Below are 8,577 nucleotides of genomic sequence, written 5' to 3'. Positions count from 1 at the left end.
AGAATCTAAAAATAGAAATACCATAGGATCCAGCTTTCCACTCCTGGGTATACGTCCAGAAAAAACGAAAGCATGAGTTCAAAAAGATACATGCACCTATTTATAATATCCAATACATGGAAGCAACCCAAGTGCCTAAAAAAGGATGACTGAATTAAGATGTGGTAAGTATATACAGTGGAATATTGCTCAACCATAAAAAGAATGAAATTTTGCCATTTGCAGCAACATGGATGGACCTAGAGAATATTATGCTTAGTGAAATAAGCCAGACAGAGAAAGACAAATAGTGCATGATATCACTTATATGTGGCATCTAAAAATAATACAAATGAATGTGTATGCAAAACAGAAACAGACTCACAGATATAGAAAACAAACTTGTGGTTACCAGAGGGGAGAGGGAAGAGTGAGGGACAAATTAGGGGTATGGGATTAACATATACAAACTACTATGTATAAAATAGATAAGCAATGAGGATAGCACAACAAGGATTACAGCCATTATCTTATAATAACCTATAATGGAATATAATCTGCAAATATACTGAATCACTATGTTGTATACCTGAAACTAACATAATATTGTAAATCAACTGTACTTCAATTTAAAAGAAGATGTGGTATATATACACAATGGAATACTACTCAGTCATAAAAAGAATGAAATCCTGCCATCTGCAACAACATGTGGACCTTGGGGGTATTACCTTAAGTGAAATAAATCAAAAGATAAAAGACAAAAACTATATGATTTCACTTATATGTGGAATCTAAAGAAACCCCAAACCAACCCCCCCCCAAAAAAAACTGAAACAAAAAAACTGAACAAACAAAACAAGAGAACAGATTGGTATTTACCATAGGGATGGGGGTTGGGGGCTGGTTGGAATGGGTGATGGGGGTCAAGTGTATGGTAATGGACGGTAACTAGATTTTGAGGATGATCACTTTGTAATGAACACATGTGTTCATAATGCTGTACACCTGAAACTTCTATACCAATTTTACCTCAATAAAAAAGAAGGAAAGGCAAAAAGAATATTTTATAGATTTCATAAGTGATCACTGATATTGATGTGAAATAAATGTAGATGGATTTTAGAATAAAATAAGCTTCCTTTCTTTATCCACTATTCCTACCTACAGGATATATCCAAAGTCATATACCTAATGAATGCCTACACAATCTATTCAATTTACTTTTCTTCAGGAAGGAAAGATAAAAATAATATACATTTCCTGGAAGATTTGGGGGAAATAATGTGGCTTCAAAAGAGTCCCTGTCCAGCAACAAATCCAGAGAAATGAGCCTGCACCCTGCACTGCAATATCCAATCTAGACAAAGAACAGATAAATACTATTTATTCTAGTAAATAGAGAGCCTTATTTAGAAACTAGAATGGAAACTCCTGAAACCAGAAATTTCAAGCGTCTCTGTAAGTGGACTCTAGGTGTCTAGATGGTGGATCCTGAGAGCAGGAGCAGCTTCGAATGGCAAGTGATTATTGGGGGAACTTCAGAAGTGGTCCCAGGAAGCTGACTGCAGCTTTGCTGTGCTAAGTAGCAGAGATATGTCTGTTCAGGTGTGAACAGTGAATGGATGTTTGCATTGTAGAGAAAGGAAGGTGCCTGGATGGCTGTAACACACAGAGGAGTGAGGTTTCCCAATGGGGAGGCTGATTCCCTAGACAAACACCTACTGAGCAGCCCTCCAGCTGACATCTCTCTCCCTCCAAACTGTGCAAATCATGGCATTAGTTCCTTTCAACTTCCCTAGACAGAAGCTGCTCACTAAGAGGGGAGATGATGTATTAGGGGATCTTCAATTTACACACTCCAGATTACACTGTTATACTATTTAAATCAAATTTTACTGTTCTCTAGTGTCTTGGAAAAGCTTCTTGAATAATCACAATATTTTTCTCTTCCACTTTATTTTGTATCTACCCTGGAAAATACAGTGTCATAACAGAGAAACTAAATAAACTAAATATGGGGTCATATAATCTGAGAGAGTGAAGAAGAAATTGTGAACACACCTTCAAATACCATCAGTTAGGTCTTCCCTATCAATTCCTTGGCTACATCTATGGTCAATCTGATAACTGATTAGGTCAATATCATATATTTGAGTAGTCAAAGTCAGCAATTAAACTATTCGATCAAATCTAACACAAAATTTAAATCTTTCATCATAATTACCTATTAAGTATGATTGGATGCTAGCAGAGACAGAAGACTCTGAGATTGCTGTGGTACAGATATATCTCACTAGGGCCACAGAAAGCCAGTATCTGCCTTCCCTCCATCAATGACCTTATTAATCTTTTTCTAGGCTGAGCCTGTGAATTGGATGTTCTCTCTCGATGATGAGATTTTCCTTCCTCTAGATTTTCCATCACACTACTGAGATCTAAGTTGAAAGGACATGCTCATATCTCTAATTATGCTATTTTGACTCTTCAAGGTAAGTATAGTACCCTCCCAGTTACCTTCTTTCAATTAACTTAGAAAACATTCTTTATAGCACTTATACTAAAAGAGTTCTGTTTGCTTATTTATTGGCATGTTTACTGTCTGTCCCTCCCATGAAACTCAGACACTTTAGGACTTCCCTGGTGGCGCAGTGGTTAAGAATCCGCCTGCCATTGCAGGGGACACGGGTTCGAGCCCTGGTCCGGGAAGATCCCACATGCCGCGGAGCAACCAAGCCTGTGTGCCACAACTACTGAGCCTACGTGCCTAGAGCCTGTGCTCCGCAACAAGAGAAGCCACCGCAATGAGAAGCCCACGCACCGCAATGAAGAGTAGCCCCTGCTCACCGCGACTAGAGAAAGCCCACGCGCAGCAACGAAGACCCAATGCAGCCAGAAATAAATAAAAAATTAAATTAAAAAAAAAAGAAAGTTAGACACTTTATGGCAGGTCCCATGTCTGCTGGTTGATGGCTTTAGCTCCAGGATCATGTATACATGTAGTATAATATTGGTGCTTAGTAAGGCTTTGGGAATGAAAAAGGAATGAATATAGAAAAAAATATTCTCCAGCCACAGGCTGAACAGAGGAAGATCAGATATCACTGAAAAGGAGAAAAATAACTCTTGGGAGGATTTATTTGTTTGTGTTTCCTTGCTGCTTCTCAGAAATGCTGGTAAACATGCTGTGAGCATCAAATGCTGGGATGACCCAACCAATCAGATCTGACCAAAGCCACATTCAGCTCGGTTTTATTGGATGTCATTCAGAAGAGTATATTAATTTGCTTCTTCTCGGGGGTCTGGTATCCTGAAGCAATGTGCACTGAAGGTTAACACCAACGTCTGTGTTTCGGCATCTTAATTCTGATGTCTTAGATCTCCTAGGCTAGAGGACATCTGCTTCCTGCTTCTCTCTCTTGGCCCAGTCATGCTGTTTCACGGTGTAAGAGAGTGAAGGTTTGGAACTTCATCTGTCTTGCTGTGAGGGTTCGGTTGTCTACAAGCAAGAGGCAGGAACCTGGCTACTGCCTTCCCTGCTCTGGGTAGTAGCCTGGGTCTGGACAACCTCCAGGGACTGAGCAGAGGCTCAGGGGAATGCTCCACTTCTGGTAGGATAGGACCTACAGTGTGGGAGAGACATAATGAGGACTCAGAGACTTTCTCTGTGCCATGAGTAGTTTGGAAGCTCCCAAAAAGGCCTGCCTGGGAGTAGACACTTGGGTTCCTGCCTGGTCCAACTTCAGCCCCAGAGAAGCCGAATATGGCAGATCAGGTGGCTGCCTGGATCCGGAAAAGCTACAAAACCCCGGTACAGGTAGTCACGGGGTGCCCACAGGGCATGGACCTGGAATCTGCCCTCTCTAAGCCTACCTGGTTGGCTATCTCAGCGCTTTCCCCTCTAACTTGATTAGAACCATCCCCTTGAATTCAAGTCCCATTGCTACAGTCGCCTCCTGCCCAGTGTTCTAGTTCCCCTACTGTACATTTGTCCTCTGGGATATCTTTTCAAAATCATGCCTCCCATTTTATTTCTGGGGCTGCTTAGTTTGGGATTGTGCAAATATGCCTATTGTTTATATATTTTTTTATCCTGTATTGGAAAACACGTCCATTTTTTAACCACAATTTCAGGCTTGTAGAACTGGAATTCTGGGTCAAGAGTATTCTTTTTTTTTGAGAATTATTTATTTATTTAGGCTGCACTGGGTCTTCGTTTGGTGCGCAGGTTCTTGATTGGTGTGTGCAGGTTTCTCTAGTTGCAGCAAGCGGGATTAGTTGTGGTATGTGGGATCTTAGTTCCCCGGCCAGGGATCGAACTTGGGGGCCCCCTGCGTTGGGAGCTCGGAGTCTTAACCACTGGACCACCAGGGAAGTCCCCAAGGGTATTCATATTGAAATGCTTAATGCATATTGTCACGTTGGCTTTCCAAAGACCCTTTCAAATTCATTTCTCAAAAGCTGCTTTGGGGAGTTACTAGTTTAGCAATATTAGAACAAATGGAAAAGATTAATACAGACCACTGTGGTAGTCAAAGTTATATGTCACGGTTTCACTTTACATTTCTTTGATCTTAAGGAGCCCTGGCCCTGGTCCCAGCTCCCCTTTCAGCCACAGAAGCCCCTATACCGCTTCCAGGCCTGACTCTACCCACCCAAATCAATCCACAGGCAGAGAATAGGGAAGCAAGTTTTAATCATTGCTCATAATTGGAATCAACATAAGAAACATGACAATTCTGAGTACAACTGCAAGAAAGCTCCTTAAGACAGTATGGATCCCCTGGAGAGAGATTTCTAATTGAGAGAGCTGTCAGTAATCCAGGAAAAGAGGGACAACTAAGGACTGGTCTGCCCCACAGAGTCCTCCAGGCTCATCCCAGAGCAAGGCGGGGCCCAGGGGAGAAGTCCAGCCAGGCAGAAGAAGGCCTCCACTGGGGTGACTCAGGCTCCAGGCCAGGGCATGGGTTGAAGGGGCACCGTGGGCCGGACAGAAGGCTGCGACTCCTTTCCTTGCCGAGCTCCACAGGGTTTCAAGCCTCCACAGGGTTTCCGCAGCTTCGGGGTAGGGGATGGGGATCGTCCTGGGCTCCTGGAGGCCATGTGGCCGCGTGTCTGTCGGCCTCCGCTGCTGCGGGCATCTCCTGGCTGTTCAGGCCCGATTGTGCCCTGCGGTGTGTGGCTTCGGCCTCTTCTTGACGGGACTGTCATTCCACCCCGGGTTAGTCGTTGGCTCCTGGGCTTGTGGGTCTCGCCAGCGTTTGTGGCCGCTCTCCGCCTGGCGACCGTCTGCGTGTCCGGGGCAAGCGCGCCGCGGCAGCCCACATGCACAGTAGTGCGCGTCCTCGCAGAACTGGGGGCTTTGGCAGGAGGGGCGGCTCAGCGCAGGGAAGTTATCCAGAGCCCAGGCCCAGGCCTGTTCTCGGTTGAGGCCCGGTGGCATGTGGGGCTCTGGATGCGCCCTCCTCCAGGACAGCTCTTCCCAGGTGTAGTATGCGTGCGGTTCCATGGCTTCAGCCTCCTCCCAGGCCAGACGCGTAGCGGGTCTAAGCAAAGGGGCGAATGATTCAGCCTCATGCTGAGTGTGCCTTTTACAGGGTCTGTCTAGTACGGAAGATCGGAAACCCAAGTCCAGATAAGTGGGGATAGACACTCATTTGCCTTGCAAATTGCCTCGGAGCCTCGCGAGATTAAGGAGAAAACTGCATCTTGCTGGGAGGGGTTTGGAAATTCCGAATGGTTTTGGTGATTGAGTTAAAGGAGGGGGATGGGAGGGGACGAGGGTCCCTGGCAGCTTCCATTCACTGGAAGAAGCCTCACTACTTGGAAGGAACAGCTATGCATATCACACCTCAGGTTCTCTTCTTTTAGCACAACAGAGTGGATGGACCAGTGTTAAGAGGTGAAACAGCCAGGTTCCATCTTTGCCAGAACACAAAGGTAGTTCATGCTGCAGCTGGACTGAGATTCCAGGTTCTCCTACTCCCTCATCAGGTGGGGAGATGAGGAACGGAGTGATTAGGTAGGGGCGGGAAAAGGAGAGTCCCATGCCTACTTAGAATTCTAATACTTCTATTTTGGTCTACACTAGCTCAGCCGAATCAAAGGGACACCTCAAGTTTGCCCTGATTTTCAAAGCTACAGGGCACGTTGAATTGAGTGAACACCATGTTTTTAATCGTGTTTGTTGGTAGGGCCCCTTTCCTGTTTTATGTAATTATGGACATTCTATCATTAGTGATTCTCATTTCTCTGCTCCCCTTAGGTGTAATTTTTCCTATTAATAGCTATTGTATTTTTAATGTGTATTTGGTATTTTTCAGTGTTGTACTATATATAATACTGTTTTGCGTGCCCACGTATTCAATTCATGTAAAGGAAATGTGTTCTATTCTGATTTTATTCATTACTTTCCATCCGTTTGCTAATTTACAAGATCTTTATATGCAAATTTCATCTGCTGCTTCCAACTCATGCCTATTCCCCTCTGATGAGCTTCTGCCACACTTTACCCCTCCACTGTACCCCAGGGGACCTTCAGATTGCTACTGAGTTACCATTACCGTATGGAATCATCTCTTATGGATCAGTGAGACACTTTCTCTAGGATAGGTACCCATAAGCACAATTGTGGCACAGAAAATGTATAAGCCCAATTTAAGAGAGTACTACTACCAGATCATTCTTTGGGATGACTGTGTTACAGCAGGCAGGTAGATAGAGGAGCAGAGGAATGGGGGCAGGCGCCGGGTGGCAGGAAATTACGCAGCTTGTAAACAGCAGGGGTCCATGGGCAGACAAAGAAAAGCAGGAACCTCCAGACTGACAGGAAACCACAAGTTCGGCATGATATGTGTCCTGGAAGCAAAGAAAGGTGAGGAAAGGTGGGAATGTCCTGCACCTGAATGTAACCTGTTGCTCATTATGCTCTCATTACAATAAAATTATCCTTGCAGATAAGAAGTACCCATCATCTTTTCAATTATGTTCGCAGCCACCTGTGCGATGCCGTTCGCTCTCCAACTCTAGCACCTTCTCTAGTTCCCCAAGCTCCAGCTGAAGGTGAAGGGGGGTAGGTAAGAAGGTCTCCATACCATGGCTCTTACAAAGCAGACTGCCACAAATCGACCGGTGGAAAAGCACCAAGGAAGCAACTGGCTACCAAAGCCACTGGCAAGAGTGCGCTCTCTATTGGAGGGGTGTAGAAACCTCATCGTTACAGGCCTGGTACCGGGCATGCCCTGAAATTAGATGTTATCAGAAGTCCACTGAACTTCTGATTCGCAAACATCCCTTCCAGCATCTGGTGCAGGAAATTGCTCAGGACTTCAAACCAGATCTCCGCTTCCGGAGTGCAGCTATTGGTGCTTTGCAGGAGGCAAATGAGGCCTATCTGGTTGGCCTTTTTTTAAAACAATAAATTTTATTTATTTATTTATTTGGCTGCGTTCGGTCTTCGTTTCTGTGCGAGGGCTTTCTCTAGTTGCGTCGAGCGGAGGCCACTCTTCATTGCGGTGCGCGGGCCTCTCACTGTCGCGGCCTCTCTTGTGGCGGAGCACAGGCTCCAGATGCGCAGGCTCAGTAGTTGTGGCTCACGGGCTTAGTTGCTCAGTAGTTGTGGTTCACGGGCCCAGTTGCTCCGCGGCATGTGGGATCTTTCCAGACCAGGGCTCGAACCCGTGTCCCCTGCATTGGCAGGCAGATTCTCAACCACTGGGCCACCAGGGAAGTCCTGGTTGGCCTTTTTGAAGACACCAACCTGTGTGCTATCCATGCCAAACGTGTAACAGTCATGCCGAAAAGACATCTAGCTAGCGCGCCGCGTATGTGGAGAACATGCTTAAGAATCCACTAAGATGGGAAACATTTCATTCTTAAAAAAAAATTCTCTTCTTCCTGTTATTGGTAGTTCTGAACGTTAGATATTTTTTCCCCCACGGGGTCAACAGGTACCTAAGTATATGATTGCAAGTGGAAAGATAGGGGACAGAAATAAAATATTGGCAGTTTTTCCATTTTCATTTGTGTGTGAATTCTTAATATAAATGCGGGGTCATAAAGCATTAATGCAAGTCAAAATGTTTCAGTGGGGCTTCCCTGGTGGCGCAGTTGTTGAGAGTCCGCCTGCCGATGCAGGGCACACGGGTTCGTGCCCCAGTCCGGGAAGATCCCACATGCCGCAGAGCGGCTAAGCCAGTGAGCCATGGCCACTGAGCCTGCTCATCCGGAGCCTGTGCTCCGCAGCGGGAGAGGCCACAACAGTGAGAGTCTCGCATATCATTAAAAAAAAAAAAAAAAGTTTCAGTGAAGAAGTTCCAGCAGTTCAACTTTATAACAATTATAAATAAACCTGTTAAATTTTTCTGGACAATGCCAGCATTTGGATTTTTTTAAAACAAGTAAATTTCTTACTGACTGAAACTAAACGGTGTTTGTAGCATTTTTATCATACAGTAGATTCCATCCATTCACTATACTTTTCTGAGTTGTCCTACATGCAAATACATGTTTTTATTGTTGTCTGTCTTCTGTGCTGCTCCTGTAAGTTTGCTATTAAAATACATTAAACTATATTAAAAAAAAAAAGGTACCCATCAT

General features: G+C 44.7%; 1 pseudogene; it reads left to right on the top strand.

Moving 5' to 3' along the window:
- Positions 1-7,074: 7,074 nt before the first annotated feature.
- Positions 7,075-7,823, top strand: LOC115866433 (histone H3.3C-like; annotated as a pseudogene).
- The last annotated feature ends 754 nt before the right edge of the window (positions 7,824-8,577 follow it).

The sequence above is a fragment of the Globicephala melas genome, chromosome 3 (genome assembly GCF_963455315.2).
Source record: "Globicephala melas chromosome 3, mGloMel1.2, whole genome shotgun sequence".
Classification (NCBI taxonomy): domain Eukaryota; kingdom Metazoa; phylum Chordata; class Mammalia; order Artiodactyla; family Delphinidae; genus Globicephala; species Globicephala melas.
Note: the sequence above shows the minus strand (reverse complement) of the source record. Positions and strands in the feature narration are given on the sequence as shown.